The following is a 19,551-nucleotide window of genomic DNA, read 5'->3' as shown; positions in this document are numbered from 1 at the left end:
GACTGTAAATCTCAAATCTGCTCTCTGAGAGATTGTAACAAAATGTGAAATAATCTAAAAATTTAAAGTAATTTCACAGAAAATAGAAGTAGATATTGTACGAAAAACACATTCCAGACTTGCAAATTCTCTCTTTTATATAATCTTTATCCATAATCTTCCAGGGGACTATTCTGATCTCTCTCTCGGTAAGCACGCCTCACAGTATTTTTAACCACTGCAGATCTTTTTAGCCACCAGTCGCTTGTGTATTCAACTGGTCATTCTAGCAAATGGTATTCAAAACATGAAGGAATAAGGAATGCAGCCACTAAGCAGGTTATGAATAAAACACTCAGGTATTCTTCTCCTTACTTCTCAGTAATTACTCAGAGCCAAGGAGCATAATAGAGATCTGCTTCTTCAGTGTCTCACTTCTAAACGATCGATGTGGTACGAACACAGGCACTACAGGACTTAATAGCAAGTTCTAACTGCTTCTTACAAGACAAGAGTCTCCCCGACAGCCTTCTCCCAGGCATTGTGGAGCTAGCTAAATAGCTGCTATTAATGTATACTTGTGTCTTTTTGTCAAAATTATACTTAATAAACACAAAGAACGTACAGTGGACAGATCCAAGAGAAGATATAAATGCAATTCTAGATTAACAAAGCTCTGTTAAATCAAGTTAGCAATTTTATCTCCAGGGATAACAATTTGGCTTGCAGTGCTGGGCTAAATAATGCAGTTCAACACATTAAGAATAGATCTGTATTCAGACTGAATGGACTGTTAGCTCAGAAAAAAAGCAGAAGGGAAAAGAAATGCTGAACTAGCTCTGTTTCCTGCCCACAGAACACTTTCTCTTCTCCTTCATCTTCCAAAAGGGTCATGATCATACATCCATCACCATATCCTGCACATTCCCTGAGAAAGAGACAAAATAGGTCTCAAAAATCCATGTCTTGATGGGTGTCATCGAAATAAATACCAATTCATTTGGATGCAGGACATGTAACATATAAAAAAATCCAGAAATCAGCATCATCAAAAAGTGGGGTTTCCCCTTTGCCATCCAGCCACTCCGGTAGTAAGGGCTGTTTTTATCATTTCATACCACAGATACCTTCACTTCCCCAGACTGCATCTAGCAGCAAGGCTGGAAATTTCTCCTCCGACCAAGAGCAGCTGCAGTTCAGCCATGCAGTTTTCCATGACAGTGAAAAGTTTCTCTGTTGTCAGCAGTGAAAGCTTCTCTTAAAGTAGTTCTATTTTTATGTACATAGCCACATTTCCATCAAATTTTACTTCATACATTTTATGAAACTGTTTGAAAACCTCAGGATTTAGGTTAGAAAAAGAACATGAAATGTAGGCTAGGCTATAGTGAGCTTCCTAGGGAATATCCCACAAAAGCAATCTCTTGATAGGTAAGGTATCTTTCTTGCTGTAAAAGCAGTGATTGTTGAGCACAGATTTTCAGTGGGCTCTGGAGATTTAAAGTCTTCGAAAGACCTAATTTCATTTAAAACTATCTGCTTGCTTCCTCTGGATTTTATGTCTGTATGAGTTCAGATGGAATAGAGAACTGGGCAACAGAAACGATGAAACACCATTCATTTGGCTGAATTTTCTCTATCTTACAAATACCATCTAATGCTGTCAGATTTGCTATAGAATATTTGTTGTTTTGACTATCTAAAAAGGATTTTTTTTTTCAGGTTAAAAACAGCACTTCAAGGTAAGAAAAAAAATTGTTACTAAACGGAAAAATTTCAGCCAGGTGGGAAGAGAAATGTAAAATTTGGTGCTTTCTATTGCATCAAAGTAGGCAATGAAAACTTTAATGTATCTGTTCCTATCTCAGGCATACTTATGAATATTTTTAAAGCAGAGATATAAAATTCCACCAATGTTTTTACTCCTAGTTTTGCTCTAGTTGAGTTATAATTTGTACTCCAAAAAGGATCCATTTTCACAGATACTCATACCGCTCGCCCCATTGCAAAGACACAGGATTTGTTTGTCAGCCAAGTGGCACTCCAGTTTAAACATTCTACAGTATCAACACATAAATCACCCTGAACAGAATTAAAAACTGTGCAGCTGTATATACTAGACAGACAACAAAGACATTCTAGCACCCCATGTTTTAATTCTTCATATAACTTCTTTTGCGATGAAACCCCTGTAAGTGAAAGGATTCCAGACTCATCTTTTGTGCTGCCTTTACAGGACATGCTGAACATCGCAAGCTTCACAAAGTCTGCATGCAGTGTGGATGACAAGGCACACTCTAGTGGGTTTTTCTCCTTTCTCAAGAACTATTTCAGCTCATATGTATGACCTCCATAGTCTAAATGATGACTATTCAGTGCATCAGCTACAAAAAACAGCCATTCCCATTTCCTTTACACTCCTCCTCAAAGAAATAAATCAGTATCTTGACTGATTGAAACACTTAACTGCCAGTCATTTTGCTTTGTCCCTTCACTGCCTCACACCAGCTTGCATGAACTCAAGAGATGCAGAGCAGTAATTAAATTGTAACATGGAGCACCGAGAGCAATAACTAAGTGAGCGGTTGTAAACAAATAACACAGTTCTTCATAACTCAGTAAAATACATTATTTGATTTTGTGTGTGTTTTTGAAAGCCAGGCAAAGTAGCACTGCTTTTTTACTAATGCAGTAACATTACTGCTTAATGGTGGAAAGCACAGGAGAGCAATATGTGGCCTACAAATAAGAGTGAAATGTGCAAGCTTAACAATACAAGTTTATCTTCCTTATGAATTACCTAGGCAGTGCTTTTATTATATGAGATCCACTGTTTCCCGTTCTGCAAATTACTTCCTGAATCTATTAACTATAATGGGAGTAATGTAGTCTTCAGTCTTACTCTCTGAAAAACAAAAAAAACCCCAAAAAACCCCACCCCACAATAAATCAGTCTAAGCAGGTGAGTCTAAACTGGCAAAAAGGCCAAGGTATTTCAAATATGCAGTCGCTGGCTCCATGTAACACTAAAGGATATTTTGAGGGTGGGAGCACAGATACGAAAGGATTTAAGTGTAAATTATACAATGATAGTACAATTCTGGAGTATTACCATGTGTGTGAGGGATTATTAAAGATCAGGTAGGATATTTCTAGCCTTACTTCAGACACCTCCAGGGAAACAAATTCTGCAATGCTCTGTAGGAGATAAAGAGCAACGTGAGTATATTAAAAGGCTCATAGATATAATTCCATGAACTACAAGCTTTCTTTGTAACTCAGATACCTTAAAGTGCACAACACTTCTATCATAGTCCTTGCATTTCATGTGTTTTAGAAGGATGACATTTCCACTCACTGACTTAGTATTTTCATGTCTTGAATTCTCCAGTGAGGGCCCAAGAAGAAAAATTTTACTTTTATTGATATATCTTCCTCCCCCTAAATTCCAACACCACATCCCAAACTCATTTACCTAAGCAAAATGCTTCTTACATGTATAGCCATTAAAAACACCATTACCTTCCTGAATACAGAAGACAGAGGCGGAGGTACTTTTATATGCTCCTGAAAACTGAAGTCAACAGTCAATACCGGTATCATGGCAGAAGATACATATTACTATATTCTTTCTAAATTGCTATGAAAACTTTAGTAAGTCACATATGAATCACCGCAGGGTAATTTCATAGCATTAGAACTGCAAAACAAATACAAAAGGCATGGCATCTGAATTTGCCCAAGTGCTGTGACTACACATAGAGCATTCCTCCTTCTTCAGAAGCTCTCAATCACTTCCCAAGTGTAAGAGTTCATCAAGCTGGATTAATTTTCCAAGCTCCTCACACTTCAAATCCTCTTCTCACCAAGGCCCAAACACCAGGATAATTTAAATTCTGCTCTCCTCGGTCAACAGGAGTCAAGAAGACTCTTTGTATCGATGACCTTTGCACTCTACCTCACAGCAGTCATCAGCTCTAACACATGCTCTCAAAATAGTCACCATCACATGTGCTGATAGAAGGTGTTTTCCTTCAGTTGTCTGACCGAAATGACCAGACACGGTGTACTACATACTCTGTACACAAGACATTTTTTCAATTACCTCTTCAATCTTTATCTCAAGGTCAGATATCTCACTGAAAAGTTTGAGCAATTTATTTAAGATGCTGCTATGAAAAGTAACATTGCTAAATAATTCCCTTTAAAGAAGTTACCTATGTACTACTCAGCGCTTGTCAGGCCACACCTGGAGTGCTGTGTACAGTTCTGGTCCCCTCTATACAAAAAGGATGTGGACAGGCTGGAAGGGGTCCAGAGAAGGGCCAAGATGATCAAAGGACTGGGACGCCTGCCATACGAGGATAGGCTGGGAGAGCCGGGTTTGTTCAGCCCTGAAAAAAGGAAGGCTCAGAGGGGATCTCATCACCGTGTACCAGTACTTAAGCAGTAGCTACAAAGAAGATGGAGACTCCCTTTTTACAAGTTGTCACATGGAGAGGACAAGGAGGAACGGACACAAGTTGTTCTTGGGGAGATTCCGATTGCACACAAGAGGAAAATTTTTCACAGTGAGGACAGTCACCCATTGGAATAATCTCCCCATGAAAGTGGACAACTCAGCCACACTGGACACTTTTAAGACTCAGGTGGACAGGGTGCTGGGCCATCTTGTCTAGACTGTGCTCTTCCTAGTAAGGTCCCTTCCAACCTGGGATTCTGTGAGTCTGTAATTTAAATTTACTCAAAGGTAGGGCAGGAAGCAACACCAATTATTACAGTTGCCCAGCACTTCCCACTGCAAGAGTCTCCTTTCAATTGCTTGCAACTTTGCCAGATTTTTAACTCTTCAGGCTATAATTTTACACATCGAGTGTGTCAGCTTCACAGTGATTTTCAAGATATGAGGGAAAGGGAATCAGTTGAATCACTTCCAAGATTTAGACTGTAGGAAAACATTGTGTTTTGACAATGTTAAATAATTATGAACTTCCATTTGAAAAGCTTTCTGGGTTTTGAAACTGGGAGTAAGATTTGGTCTTCATATCATGGATCTCTTTCTCTTGCTAATCCTAAAAAACCCCATGAACAAACAAACAAAACCCCAAAAAACAACAAACGCTCTCCCCCATTTTACACTTGTCCAGTGACTCCCCCTTTATACTAAAATCCTTCTAGGCTTATCACCCCTCCTGCAGCCTCCAGAAGGAACTAATATGTGCATGTACATTCCTATAAGCATTGTCCTGGAAAATGGGCTATCCCTGTCATTACTGCTCAGAAATGAAATGACACAAAACAGTGAAACTGACAGCAAGAGGTTCATCTTTCCATTAAGGCACCCAGCAAGCTGCTGGGTTTGAATGTGGAACATACAAGAATCAGACCAGATAAAAGAGGAATAGACTTTGACATGAAGTCTTGTATCACAAGTACCAGAAGAAAAGAATCTGTGACTGCTATTTAATAATGGAGGAATGGGGAGGTTTAGTCTGGGAGTCAAGAGGCAAAAATGGCTTCAAGGGAGGTGGAGGTTAGAGTGGAAGGAGACAGTCATCTATAAGAGAAGTGCTGTGTCCAGACAAGGAAAGGAGAGCTAACTCATTGTACCCAGGAAATTGGGATTAAGAACTAACATGAAGAACGTGCATCTCATTTGCCTCTAGTTAGGGTCACAAAGAACATAGTAGAAGTTACTGTCACAGCTACTCAATTAAACCCAGCGGTATAAGCCTGTCCATAGGAAGGACAAAAGAATCTGGTCTTGATGATGCACATGGATCTCAATGCAATGTGATTTGATGTCACGCTTCCTCCCCAAAACAAAACAGGAGTTGTCTTTTGCTTAATATGTTAAAAGCAACATCATCCTACCATTACTCCTGTACCTCTTGTTGAGTATTGTAGCGGAATTATTTCAAATACTTCATTTCATTAAACTATTTTTCTAAGACGACATAAATTAGGGCATATCGTTCATAATATTTTCACTTCCTTTCCCTGTAACTCATTTCACTAGTTTTACACTTCATCAATTTAAGCATTATTGCTAATGCATAACATTTAAGCTCTGTCTCCAGAGAAAAAAAAAATCTAAATGTCTAATTAGGAAGCTATGATGGCCATCTCAGAAAGCAGTGTTGTATTTTCTACCTACATCCGCTACATATGAAAGCGCTGAAGTCAGTAGCAAATGTAGAGCTTACAGGCCTACGTGTTTCTGTGCAGAGGAAGAGCTTTTTTTAGTGTTCACTTGGGTACAAGGGAAAACTGAATCCCCTGAGTAAGGAATCCCCATCTGTAATATATACAGCTACAGAACAGCGTAAAGCATTAAGCAAGAGCATGAGAACATCTGTTTTACCACAGCACAAAACCAAGAGCAAGTAACATTTTTTACATTAAGCATAACACATTCCTACACACAACCGAATCAACAACAATATATGAAGATTACCTAAAGGCAGGAAAAACATCTCTGACTAACACCAGAAAAGTTAACTGCTAACATTAGGTAACAGCAGAAAAGCTGTTTTCTACCCAAACCTTTGTACTGAAACATGACAACAATCTTTCAAACATCAACAAGTGCCAGAAAATCATGCAAGAACAAAACAAAAAGAAGAAACACATGGAAGAACTTTCACAGACTATGAAGAAGGCTAAAGTCTCCATTACAATGCATTGTCTGACTTACAATAGTTGCAAAGATTTACAAGGAACTGTTTTACAAATTGTTCTGAAGGTACGTGAACTCCACTTCTTCAAAATAAGCAAGACATTTCTGTCATATGCTAAGAATTCTTCTATAGAATTAGTACAGAATTCGTGTGTTAAAAACATCAGTGATCAATCAGAATTTTCGCAGGAGGGGATTCAGAATTATTATGCCAGGTTTTTGAATTCCAGAAATACGTAAGCCTTTGTACTACAGAAAGACGGGACTGTTCAACAAAAGAATACATAACACATTCATCTACACACACACACGGTCCCCAAGACTTAGGCCAGACATAACACCTTTGAAAACACCAAAAATTAAAAGGTATCCCACTCCAGTTGATTAACACACCATTACACTGTTTCACAAGTTCCTAGTTAAATATATGATTATTCAGTGAAGAAAGGGATGCCCTGGCTCTCACATTACACCTATAATAGCAACTGTTTCTCTTCTGTACTGTAACTCTTTCCTAATCTGTTTCCCACATATTTTTGAAATAATATTGGGTACACTATAGCATAACTTCTAAGGCTGCAACAACAAAATGTAATAGGCTTCTTTAACTGTAAAAAGGTAACCTTTGGCATGTGAGATTGGGGGTGAAAGGGTTTAGTAAGACTGTTTTCTGGGTGCCAAAACTAAAGAATTTCTCTTCCTGTGTTGTTTATTGTTATGAAATCCTAAGTCAGTCGTCGTTAGAGATTCCTACTTTTACAGAAAACCTTGTATATCTCTTATATAATGCATATATAATATATAAAGATATTTTTCATAAGCTTTAAAATAATCTTTAAAGAAGCAGAAAGAAAGAACGTCCTTCATTCAGGAAAAACAGCTGCAAACCACAGACTCCTACGCTCACAAGCATTCAGTTCTCCTGTGCCTAGTTCAATATTCCAGAGGTAAGTTAGACCTTCTCCCTGCTGTAGTACTCACCTACACAGTATTTGCTCCTCAGAATGAGTGGCCGTAACTCCTGTATCTCCAAGCTCTTTTCATAGCACTGCAGACATACTGAGTTGCTGCACCATGATTAAGATCATCATCCCTCTCACATAACTGTGCAAAGATGCATGAAGAATCATTACAAGTTATTAGTAGCATCTTACGAAAACATTACACCAGCATTTTTCATTTAAAGAAAATTTGTTAAAAAAACCCAAACACTCTGTGAACTCTACTACAAGTTGCAAAGCATTTCAGTCTCCTATGTCAACATCTTAAGCTTTTATTACAACAATAAAAAATATAGGCAAGACATTCATATTTAGAAGAACTTTTCTATTTGCATCATCCTTATCAATTGTCCTCCCATTAATTATTTGACCTCAACATATCAGAAACAGCACAAAAAATACATTGTTCTCTGTACTGCTCTGTAACCTACATGCTTGTCTTCTGCTAAAAGCTTGTCTTGGAAGTGCTATTATTAATTGTCAGGCATTGGAACTGTTCCTCGAGACATCATCCCCCATACTTTCAAGACAGGCAGACAAATTTTTCTCCAGTTTTTGCAACTGAAGTACAAGCTAAAGTATATCTGAATACACAATTCATTCTATTGAGCACTGCACTCTCCCTGATGCATCCACTGTAGCGAACTTGTTACAGGAAGTAATTGCTGAAACAATTAGGACTCTCATAAGGACTTCACAAGATTCATATACACTATGTTGTCACGTCTGCATCTTATCTCATGCAGTGATACTAAGATGTTAAGGATGCAGTCCAACAGAAGTACATCAACAGTCACCAAAACCTGTGTAACAATCTTCTGTAACTCTAGGCTGAACTTCTTCACATTTTATTAAAGCGAAAACTAGAGAATGATTACAAACTACTTCCATTCTTGTTAATTACAACTTAAGATTAAGTTGCTCTTTTTATTTAACACCTGCAACACTCATGTCTGAAACAGGAAGGAATCCTCAGCAATCCTGGTTCCAGTTTGTTTATTTTTTTCCAGTAGTGTTTGAATACACAACAGTAACCCTACACTGATCTCCTGAACATTTTTTTGCAGAAAAAAATCATACATACTCTAATTTCTTGGAAACCAGCTCAATTCCTTGAGGTTTCTTGAGGCCTGTTTCTCCTAACAAATCAAACGATAGACAGGCTTGGGAAAAATCTCATGCTAGTCTCCCTCACGAAAATGTATGTCCACATATGAAAATGAAATACATTTGTTATCATTCAACATAAGAGTATTTATTTATTTATTATAAGAAGTAATCACTGTGAAGCAGCCAAAGACTCCACCAAAATAAGAAAAAAAAATTTCAGAGGTACTCCGTTACAGACATTACAATTGATATTATAGGTGCTTTACTCATTGTGTATGTGCAAATTATGTGCACACTTTCAGCCACAAAGAAGAAAGTCAACACTGTATTCATCAAGACAATTTATTCTTGTTACTGGATCCAGAAAACAAATAATATCTACCTGTACTATTTTCCTTCTCTATACTGTATGTCTTCCTATCTCTACCAAAAAGTTCCATTTGAAAATACTGATTAGCGGAATCAACCACCCATGATGTTTACAGGTCATTTGCAATCTGTTCTCTGAACTAAAAATGATCTTTCCAATAAAGAACAGAGTGAGTTCTCTACACAGGCTTGAGCAATATTTTGAAGATTGATGCATATGAACCACTTCCCCGGATTTCTGCTGTCTGGAAAAAACAAGACAACTAGAGTTCAGTGTCTGAGAATAGGATTCTTCTCACCTAAATTTTTGCTGTCAGGACTGGGTATCTTGTGTAAACTAATGAACTAGGCGGCTTCTACAAAGAACAGTAAGTGACAGAACCATCCCATGGACAGTCCTCTCTCTGCCATCTCTTAACCTTAAACCAAGAGCCCAACAGAACAAATTACACAAGAGTGAAACATGCGAAATGCTACATTCAAAAGGGACAGCCACATGTAAGTAGCATATTGGATCAACAGTCCTGCCACAAAAAACTGGAGTTGCAAACAGAGCGCTCCTTCATGAAAATCACTTGCTCTTCTTTGTCAAGCCCAAAATTGGGAGTGCTGAAGTCTCAGACCAGTTTTGTGGCTGTGGCAAAGTTATTTTTCTAGTGTTTTTTCACAGCATAAAGAGGATTTCATGTGCTCTCCAGTATCATCCTGCACTGAAATCCAGAAACTGAAGCTTGGCACAGTGGGATTCACTCAATAACAATTCTCACTTTTCTCTGAGGATCTGTATGCAACAAAATCAATTAGCATTTGCTACAAATGTAACATAGCAACAGCAGGCAGGCCCTCATTTGATGTAAATCAGTGTAGTAGTTCTGATTTGAAAGAACTTTAGCAAATTTCATCAGCTGTAACTCTCACACAGTGCTTTTGAATAGCTTGCTCTATCTCTAGGGAGGTAAGGATCATAAAATTTGAGTGCCAGGAACAGTAAGTGGTCAATTCAATTTGTTATCCTCTTTAGGACTTCTCAAACATTTTATTTCTCTTGTTTTCAGAAGGAAGAAAAATGGGGCTGAATATATGAAGTATGTCATACAGGGATGGTGGGTGGAACACTGTCCTGAAGCCATAATCTGAAATTTGATTCCTTCAGCAGCCACCAAAAAAAAACCCCCAAAACCATAAAATAACCTTTATTAAACTCACTGACATTTTTTACTGGTTTTAAACTTGAGCAAACTGCCAACACACTGTGTGAAGTAGCACTTCCTGTTGATTTGGTTTGTATTAATTATACTGTAATTAAAAAGGGGAGTCTTTATTGCAATCAACTAGCAGGTGTTTTAAAACAATGAACAGGGGCTTTAACATTTTCAAATGGTACTGCCAGTGTTACCGAGGCACACTGACCAAACTTCAAAATGTATGCACATTTAGGGATGAAAATCCTAGCACGGGAAAGCCTTCAGTGTGTTAAAAACAGGGGGGGAAAACCCCACCTACTGGAAAGACCCTTGATATTAGTGTTACAGCTGTTACAGTTAAGACATGAACACCTAACAGGTCATCTCATCTTGCCATTAAAAGGTTTGAATTTGCTAATATGCCTCAGAGCTTGAAGAAAATTGACATAAAAGGCAGTAACAATAAAACTAACCTAACTGTGTATGTTGTTACAGAAAGGAATGAAAGGGAAAATTGAAAGAGTAATAAAATATTCAATGCATTTACTGTTGATGAACTAAATAGCAGTACGATTTCATGAATATCAGCTGGACTGCATTAAAGTTTAAAAGTATTTGGTTTCTTTTCCTAATTACCTTTATGATTGGCTTAATCATGTAGCTAGTTGGAAATTCCAGCCCTGAGTCCTCTATTTCAGCAATGCACTGAAGTCCAAGGTAGCAGCCCATCACCGTTAACTTCAAGAGATATCAAAGATCAAAGAAGCAGTCTCCTATACCACCATAGCCACGTGCAAAATACGATATGTTAAAAATTATTTGATTGGTAAAGGCTATACAAGGGAATCAAAAAGGATAAGACAAATTCTTCACACTAGCTACTTGTTAAAAATACCCACCATCCTAAATACAGAGAAGTTTTTCTTTCCTCCCGTCAATACTGACAGATTATTGTGAGAGAGAATTTAAGGAAAGGTATGAACTCAATAAGGGGAGAATTCAAGTGACCTACTACACGTCAATCTGGCAAAAAGCAGGCAGAGACTGACAGGACCTGGAAATGCTGACAAATTACAAATACACTATCTGCTTCTTCCTGAGCACTGAATCTTGCCAGCCTGGATCTCTCCATTCTGACTTGATCTCAAGAACTACTTGAGGCACCTAAATAAATCCAATGAAGGTTAAGCAAGTTGAAGTACTCTTTTTCTTTGTCGTTTCAGCATAGTTTATTAAGAGCTACATCTCAAGTAACTAGGAACACAAATGAAACTTTTTTTTGGTATGGTATACAGAGATCACTCACATCTTTTCCATCAATTACTTAACATAAAGAAAAAAGATTTATAATCCTTTAGGCTGAGAAATGACCAATGTGATGCCTGCTATTCTTGAAGTAACCAATCTGTCAGTAGGGTAGAAGACAGGTATGTAAAAGAAAAATACAAAACGTGTATTGCGTTAATTGGATTCCCACTAATTAAAGTTCTTGATTTTCAAATGGGCATACCCAAAGCCTTTGCACTTCCAAATTCCAAATGTGAAGCTACAAATGTCAATAATCTCATTTCAACATTTCAATTGATAACATTATTTTCATAGGCACAACTAAGACAGCCATGCGTTTAAGATGCTACTTTATGCTGTGCCTTTGTGAGTCACCTTTTAGCCAACAGCACTTGGTATGAGTGCAGGTACGAAACAGGATGACCAGACACAAAAAAGAAATCTTCCCATGACTTGAATATAGTAACACTGCAGAATTCACTGCAACTTTGAAACTTCCTGCAACTACTGGAAAGCATCCACTTAAAATCATTTAATACTATTTAAAAGCTATACCAACTGATCTTCTTAATACCCATTATTGTTCAGTATGCATATTTTTCCATTTTGAAAAAAAAATATTTTAAATTGTAATTGTAAACTGTAAATGTAAATTGTAATTGATCATCTTCATACTGTGGATTTTCTTCCTAGTCAAGTATGCTATGAATCTTAAAGATAGCCAGAAAAACTGCGGCAATGCAACACTGTGGGAATTTGGACAGTATCCATCGAAGAACATCTTTTGGTTTCAAGTATCATTTGCACGGGCTAAGAACACTATACAGTGCATTATTCTGTTCTCTCTCATGTTGGCCACACATAGTCCAAGAAAAGTGTGACCACATACAATTTGTTCCACAGCTGGAGAAGTAGTAAGACCTTTCTTATTTTGCAGAGGCCTAAAACAAGAAGAGTCACTCAGTGACTGTCAAACCTATTAACTCACTAATCACTCACCCATGCTAAAGGGGTGTTTATGCTCAGCTGTCCTAAAAAGAAAGTAGAGGCAAAACCAGCCTCTAACTGGAAAGCCAAAAGGTTTTAAACACTACATGTTAAAAGAGAAGAAATACACTTTTAAGCAAAAAAGCAACTCTTGTCAGAGAGATAAAGCAAAACCTCCCCAAATGACAATGAACAAGAGTCCTGCAGCTGGGATACCTACTCACCCTGAAAGCAAAGAACTGTTTTCCAGTATCTGGTGCTATGATCTTGAATTTCTGCAGACCCACAACTTTCCTAAGCTTTCCAAGAATAAAACTTTGCAGGTTTAAAAAGTTCTTTTCCAAAACATGAACATACACAGACCAATTGATAAGCTTCAGAGTGCATCTTGGGACCTAACACAGACCGATGGGTCCTACTACCTAGAGAATAACACCAGAAAAGGGGTTTGCACACCAGGAACTGCTTTAAGAGTTAAGAGGTCACAACTGCAGTGCCTGGATGCTAATCAGCTCTCAGTTAGCTTCAAATCATGCCGGCCCCAACAAATACATTCAGTAACACTTATCCTGTAAGTAAAGACAAAAAGCAGCAATCACCGACAGCAAAGCATACCTACCAGTATCACACTGATGACAAAGGTATTTATACTGCTTTTTGCTACAGAAAGCATTTTGGGGAGATTCCAGCTCCATCTTTAGTAATAACAGGAGGACTTTGTATTTGAGGACTCTTGATTAACCTCAGTACTAAATAATGATACACTCACATTCAGTTATGAATAATTCTAGCAGCCTTAGTGTTACATCTTGATTGTCTGCCTTTTCACAAATGTCCTCTAAATGTCATTTTCCGGTAACTACTCACTGAGGAAACGCACCTCCTAAAACCACAGGGACATTGCCTAACATCTAAATCTGAAGTTTTTCCAAGACAGCAATATGCCTGCTAAAAGAAAACAAAACGGCAAGCACACATGCATGATAGGATTATTTTATTCAATACAACATAAATTAGGTCAGACTCCTCTTTGGAGAATTCTGTGTCAAGAACTAGGTGGTCCACTAAATTTCTATTCATTTGCCTTCAGGCTTGGGGAATTGCAAAGACTCTCAAGAAACTGATGATGTTCTACCCACAAGAGTAATCACTATTGGGGGTGGGGAGAGAGATCGCTCAGTGTAACCACTTGACAGTATCTGGAGACCTAGGAAATCTTCATATAAAAAGAGCAGCTAATAAATCTTCGCTTATATATATATATTTATAATACACATACACACATGTATCCATACATAGAGATATACAAAATTCAATACAGAAAAAAACCCAGCAAATGCTTTTCTGTACTTAAGTATTACACTGCCCCTTTTTTATGTTGCACATAGCATTAAGAAAAGTAACAATTTATGCATCCTCACATAAATTGCATTACCAACAGTAACAGAATGGCAGGAGAAGCACTATCAGTAGAAAGTGCAAAGGATTACAGGCTAGAAACTCTGCCCTGAGCCTACTCCTTGGCAGGCTTCTCCTGCTCAGGAATACTGCATTTTTAAAAGCTTACCCACAGTTATCGTCCCTTCTGATTCTATAAGCAAGTAAAGTAAATCTTCCCCCCTCCAAGGGCCATAACTACTCTGACTGAGTCAGAGCAAGATGTGGTAAGTAGTTCTTCAGCAGTCCTGTCGCTCCACTGTGGATGGATCTGGTTAGGACATGCAGCTGAGTCTAAAGAGCTAGGTCTTGGGCAGCTGCATGTCCCACAGCTGGGGACATGACAGCCTCCAGTCTCTGCACCTGCACAGTCACACAACCGGTCATCCCCGGGTACGAGCTTTGCTCTAACTCCTCAAAAAGCAACACACTGATTAAGAGACAAAAGCTGACAGGTGTTTCTCTGATCCGGTTCTTCAAAATGGCACACATCTTGAAACAGATCCACCACTGAAAATAGGTTGTGCAGACCCCACTGTAACCAGCAACGCTCACGCTAGCAGACTCTGACAGAGGACTTGCGTGACTGAACCACTGAAAATAGAGACAGTTGAGGACTTTTCGCTACAGCCATTCTTACACAAGTTCTTACAATGTCTGCTGCTTAAACAATTGAAAGCTCTTTCCAAAGACAAGAATGGGAAGTTTCATATTGCACAGTTAAAACCAATGAACACTGTTTATACCTGTAACACTTTAAAATGTGTTTGACAGCTGTGTAAGATTAGATACACAGATGAGGTTGCACACAGTAATGTGGTGGCTTTCCTGTAACTCACAGTACTGGGTTTACTCACTTTTTCTAAGTTGTGACAATTCTGCTGCCTTTAACAGAAATGGCAGGTTGATTCATGGATGAAATTCTTAAACCACCACCATGAAATGTAATCTTGCTGTAGCCAGACTGGGCAAAAACTAGTGTTAAGGGCAAAATACAGAGTTGCAGCTTCTCTATGTGACAAGTCAAAGTGTGAAAATGAAAATGTTTAAATCTGATTAATTACTTGGTTTAGAATCTATGCTTTTCATTCTACTGTATCAAAATATTCGTAATAAAACAGTGCAGCTGATGAAGTCAAGCACTCCCTTACAAAGGCTGGCAAATTTGCAGAACAGCACTTGAGGTTCAGATTAGTGAAATCCTAATGAATATCTACTTTAATACCCATGTAATTGCATGGAATGCATTTGCAAGTGGTACAATAAAAAAAAAAAAAAAAAAGAAAGAAAAAACCCACTGGCACAACTGAAGTCCAGACTGTGATTTCAGTGTCAGTTTAAGGGACTTAAGTGACAACCTGGAAAAATTAAGATCATGGTTCAACCCCAAGAAAGGAAAAATTTCAATAATGATTTCCAACCCTTTTCCAGATCACAATATATGCTTCAATCACGTCACAATATGCTTCAATCTTGCACTGTAAGTACCAACATCAACATGCTCAATTTCATCATTTTCATCCCAGACACTGAAACCGTTTTCATATTTTATCCAACGATTGCTCTATCAGGATTGCCCACCCCTTCCTGCACACTGTACGAGGGGCTAAGTGCCCAGAACAGGCTCCCTGGAAGGCTTTCTTGGAACTTCGTACGTACGCTGCTGCTGCTTCACTACGCATTGCAAGGCTTTACACTTCCTTTTGGGAGCCAGCACCTCGCATCTCTGTACCTCATCTTCCTACCCATAAAAACAGGACAGTACATGACTTTATCTCACAAATCCACTGGGCAGATACATGCTGTAAAGATGGAACTAGTACTGTAAGAACAAAGCCACAGAAGGGCTGAAGGCAAGCACACTGAAATAATACCAAATAGTATAGGACAGATAACAGAAGGCCAAGTAACGCACTTCTGTTCCTAAGTAATTGGCTGAGCAAACGTATTGTGATTCAGCAACTGATTAATTTTGCAAGAATGCTTGGGTAGTATTTGTAAAAACCAAGTCATTACCTTGACTAAACATTGACTTGGACAGTTAACTTTAACCATCAAGACCTTGACTAAATATTGACTGGGAAAGTTAATTTGAAATGTAAAGTCTTGGTCCTCTTTACTAGTATTTGCTATCACTTTAAAATGTAAACACAATTGTAAAAATAGAGGTTATCCCACCTAATCAATGTTTAGCTGGGTAGCTTGGCTGTTGCTGAATTCAACACAACCATCTTGCAAAATTTGAGATCTAAAATACTTAAAAGAAAACAGGCCTGTTATGGATGAGAGGGAAAGGCCAATCTTCCTGTGTTTTGCTTGAGCAAGGACATCTCAAAAAAGAATCACAAGGTTCATGGTTTAAAATTACTTTGATACATATACGCAGGGGTATGTGGGGGTCTCCCAACCTATATTTAAAAAACTGTGCCTTGCCTAAAGAACGAAGCAGGCTGACTGCCAGGACAATGTGCTCATTCTGGTACCTCTACTTTTGAAGCCCTAGTAGCAGCTACTTCAACTCTACATCCTCCACTATTGGCATCACTTCATCATGGGATGCCACGGGTCAAAGGACATACACAGGGTCTTTCACTAGCTGAGCTAAAAAAAAAAAAAAGAAGAAAATCAATTTCAATCCTCCTAAGCTGAAACCACTGATGTGTGCAGTCACTAAAGTCCCAAAGGTAATCCTATGGAAAACAAGATGGTGTCCTTCATCACTGTGTTGAGATACTGTTAAAGTGCAGCAAAACCACCTATGAGATATAGTCCAAGATCAGTATCTGCATCAAAACACTCCAAACAATAAATGTGAACTTCTAGACCAATGTCAATAGTGCATTTTAAACGTGTAATGAAACAAAGTGGTAATGACAAAGGGGCAAGGAATCTTATGTTTCAGGACAGTGTTATGAATGTGGCTAAAGAAATAAACAAAGACACTGAATCCACCACTAATTCCACCTACAGTTTCACTGACAGTTTGAAAGGGCCTTTTAGCTTTGTGCCTTAACTCCTTTTTTAATATATCAGCTGCCTTTAGCACACTCAATGAAAAATAGTTTAAGAGCAACTATGAAAGAGATAACTCTCAAATATGAGCAGAAATATCAAACTAACTGATGAAACTTGCCCTTCCATTATTTTTGAGTATAGTAGTAAGGAACAGATTGATACGGGTGTTATGGGGGGGTGACAGTAGAGAATGAAAGAACAATAAACAATACAATCATCACTAGTTTAACACAGCCCTGTGTCTTGCAACGGAAACATACTGTGAAACAGCTTGCAAGATAAGCTTCATCAACGATAAGTAATTTTTATTCCGTTTGAGTGGTTGAAAACAATAAACATGATTAAATGCTTCAGACATGCATTCAGAATTTAGACAAATGGCAAAGAGTTCCAAGGACTTCGCTTTTAAAACTACTTTGGGGAAGGACCTAAAAATGAACTTAACTGGTTTGAAATGTACAATAAAACGAAGTTCACAGGGAAATTAAAAACGTCACATTCATCTGCAAGCTCCACGAGTATCCAAACCAGAAACAAGCTTTGGTATTTACTGTTCAGATGAACACTGGTCCCAGTTCCTCTCGCTACCGTACCATTCACAGAGGCATTTCAAATGTGCCAGTCACGAACGTGAGCTCCCACGGTGTGAAGCACCCTGCAAACACCAGAGGGGTGGCTCCGGCCCCCGGGCTGCTGGCAGTCCCGCGCCCGCCCCGCCAGTCCCCGCGGGACTCTCACCGCCGTCCCGCTCCAGGCCGGCAGCAAGCCCGCGCGCCCCTTCCCGGGCGGCAGCGAGCAGCGACGCGTTTGCAACTTCACCTAGTCCGAGGGCGTCTGCGAAGGCGTTCCTGGCGACTCGGCGGCCGTACACAAACACGAAAAAGCAGCCAAAACGTTCAGAACAGGGGGTTTTTTGTTTGTTTGTCGTTTTCTCCAAAGTAAGGGCTGCAGCGGTGAGCACGTGAACCCACGGCACCCGGTAAATCGACTGGCCGCGTTACACCCACTTCCCTGACCGCACGCTGCGGGAGGGCGAGGGCCTGGGGCTCCTCGCCGAGGGGCAGACGGCGGCTCCCGAGGAGGGTCTCTGGCCCCGGCCCCGCGCCGCCGAGGAGCTCCCCGGCTCGGGAGGGCGGGCTCGGCCCCCAGCCCGGCCGCCGGCCCCTCAGCTCCAGGCGCCATTTCCCCGCCGCTCCTCAGCGCGGCGTCTCCCGCCCAGGCTGAACCTTCCGGGGAAGGCAGCGACGGCGCAGACGAGCCGCCGCCGGCATCCCTGCCCGGGGCCCGGGCCCGCTGCCCGGCGGCGCCGCGGCCCTGACAGGCAGCGGGGGGCGCCTCCCCGCCGCGCCGCGGGAAGCGAGGCACGGCCGCGACCCAAGGTGTAACCGGCGCTTCCAGCTGGCGGGCGGCACCGGCTGAAGCGGCCGCACGCCCAGCCCGGGAAGCAGCCCCCGAAACCCCCAGCGTGGCGGGGGCGGCGCGGCTCTCATGGCCGGGGGTCGCGGCGGTGGAAATCCCGCAGCCACGTCGCGTCTATGGATCCCTCCAATTCTTTTTTTTTTTCCTTGCCACCCGCCCCCCCCCCGCCAGGGACCGTGCGTCCGCCCTGGGGGAGGGGGTGAGAGAAGCCGCCTCTGCCCCGCGACGGGAAGCCGCGCACCCCGCTCCCCTCCGAAGCGGCAAGTTCCTGTGAGTCGCGGGAGGTTTCACCCCTTCCCTACTGCGAGTGACGGGAGAGAGCCGCGGGGGAGGACGGGCAAAATAAACTTCCTCCGCAGAGCAGCTGCCCCCCGCGCCTGCTGCGGGGAGAGGGGCTCCCCCTCACACGGGGAGGCACGCACGCGGCCGCCGCGGCACCCCGGGGCGCAGCCGGCCGCCCCGCTCGCCGCCCCCCGCCGCGCCCGCCCCGAGGACGGGCACCCCCCGGCCGCCGAAGAGGGAAGGGAGCCGGCGCCCTCACCTGCCCCAGTGAGCCCTCTCCTCCTCGCATTCCTCTGCTCCCCATCGTGGGCGCAGGAGCTGCTGTTATTCCTTAGGATACACATGGCTTGTCCATGCTGGGAGAGCCGCCTTCCCGCGTTGCCTGCCCTCTCCGGCCTCCGCCAGTGCGGCGCTGAGGCCAGAGGGAGGGGGAAAAGGGGAGGTGTGTGGCGGAGGAAAGCTGCTGCTGAGGGGTCGGTCTCCTCCTCTACCAGGGCTGGGGGTCTCGGCGCCGTTGGTACGGCTGGGCAGGGAGAAGAGGGACGTCCGGGGCGGGAGGGGAGGGGGCTGGCGGGGCTGTTCCCGCTCGGGGCGGGTGGGGGAACGGGGACACGACGCGCCCACTCGCCTCCGGGGCAGCCCCCCGTGTGAGGGAGCGGCTGGCGGCCCCGCCGCCCAACTCCCTTCAGCGCCGCCCTGCCCCCCGCGGCGCCCGGCTCCCGCATCGCCGTGCTCAGGGCAGCGCTAATCTAGCGGTGCCGCTGAAAGGGGCTTCCCCGTGGCGCGGGGGTGGAGGAGCGCA

The 19,551-nt window shown here is 41.6% G+C and overlaps 1 protein-coding gene across 9 annotated transcripts in view; it reads right to left on the bottom strand.

Moving 5' to 3' along the window:
* The window catches only part of DAB1 (DAB adaptor protein 1), a 477,466-nt gene that overhangs the window by 148,537 nt on the left and 309,378 nt on the right, over positions 1-19,551 (bottom strand). For 4 of the 9 annotated variants that reach the window (XM_064455001.1, XM_064454999.1, XM_064455014.1 and 1 more), the window contains exon 1: positions 19,009-19,484. The exons of 2 other annotated variants lie outside the window; for them this stretch is intronic. The gene's annotated coding sequence lies outside the window, so the exon portion shown is untranslated. Of the gene's footprint in view, positions 1-7,639; positions 7,763-17,641; positions 18,952-19,008; positions 19,485-19,551 lie in introns of those variants that run through there. 3 more of the 9 variants (XM_064455002.1, XM_064455010.1, XM_064455004.1) reach the window with 3 other exon arrangements.

Source organism: Phalacrocorax carbo, chromosome 6 (genome assembly GCF_963921805.1).
Source record: "Phalacrocorax carbo chromosome 6, bPhaCar2.1, whole genome shotgun sequence".
NCBI lineage: Eukaryota > Metazoa > Chordata > Aves > Suliformes > Phalacrocoracidae > Phalacrocorax > Phalacrocorax carbo.
This window is presented reverse-complemented; position numbering and strand designations above follow the sequence as displayed.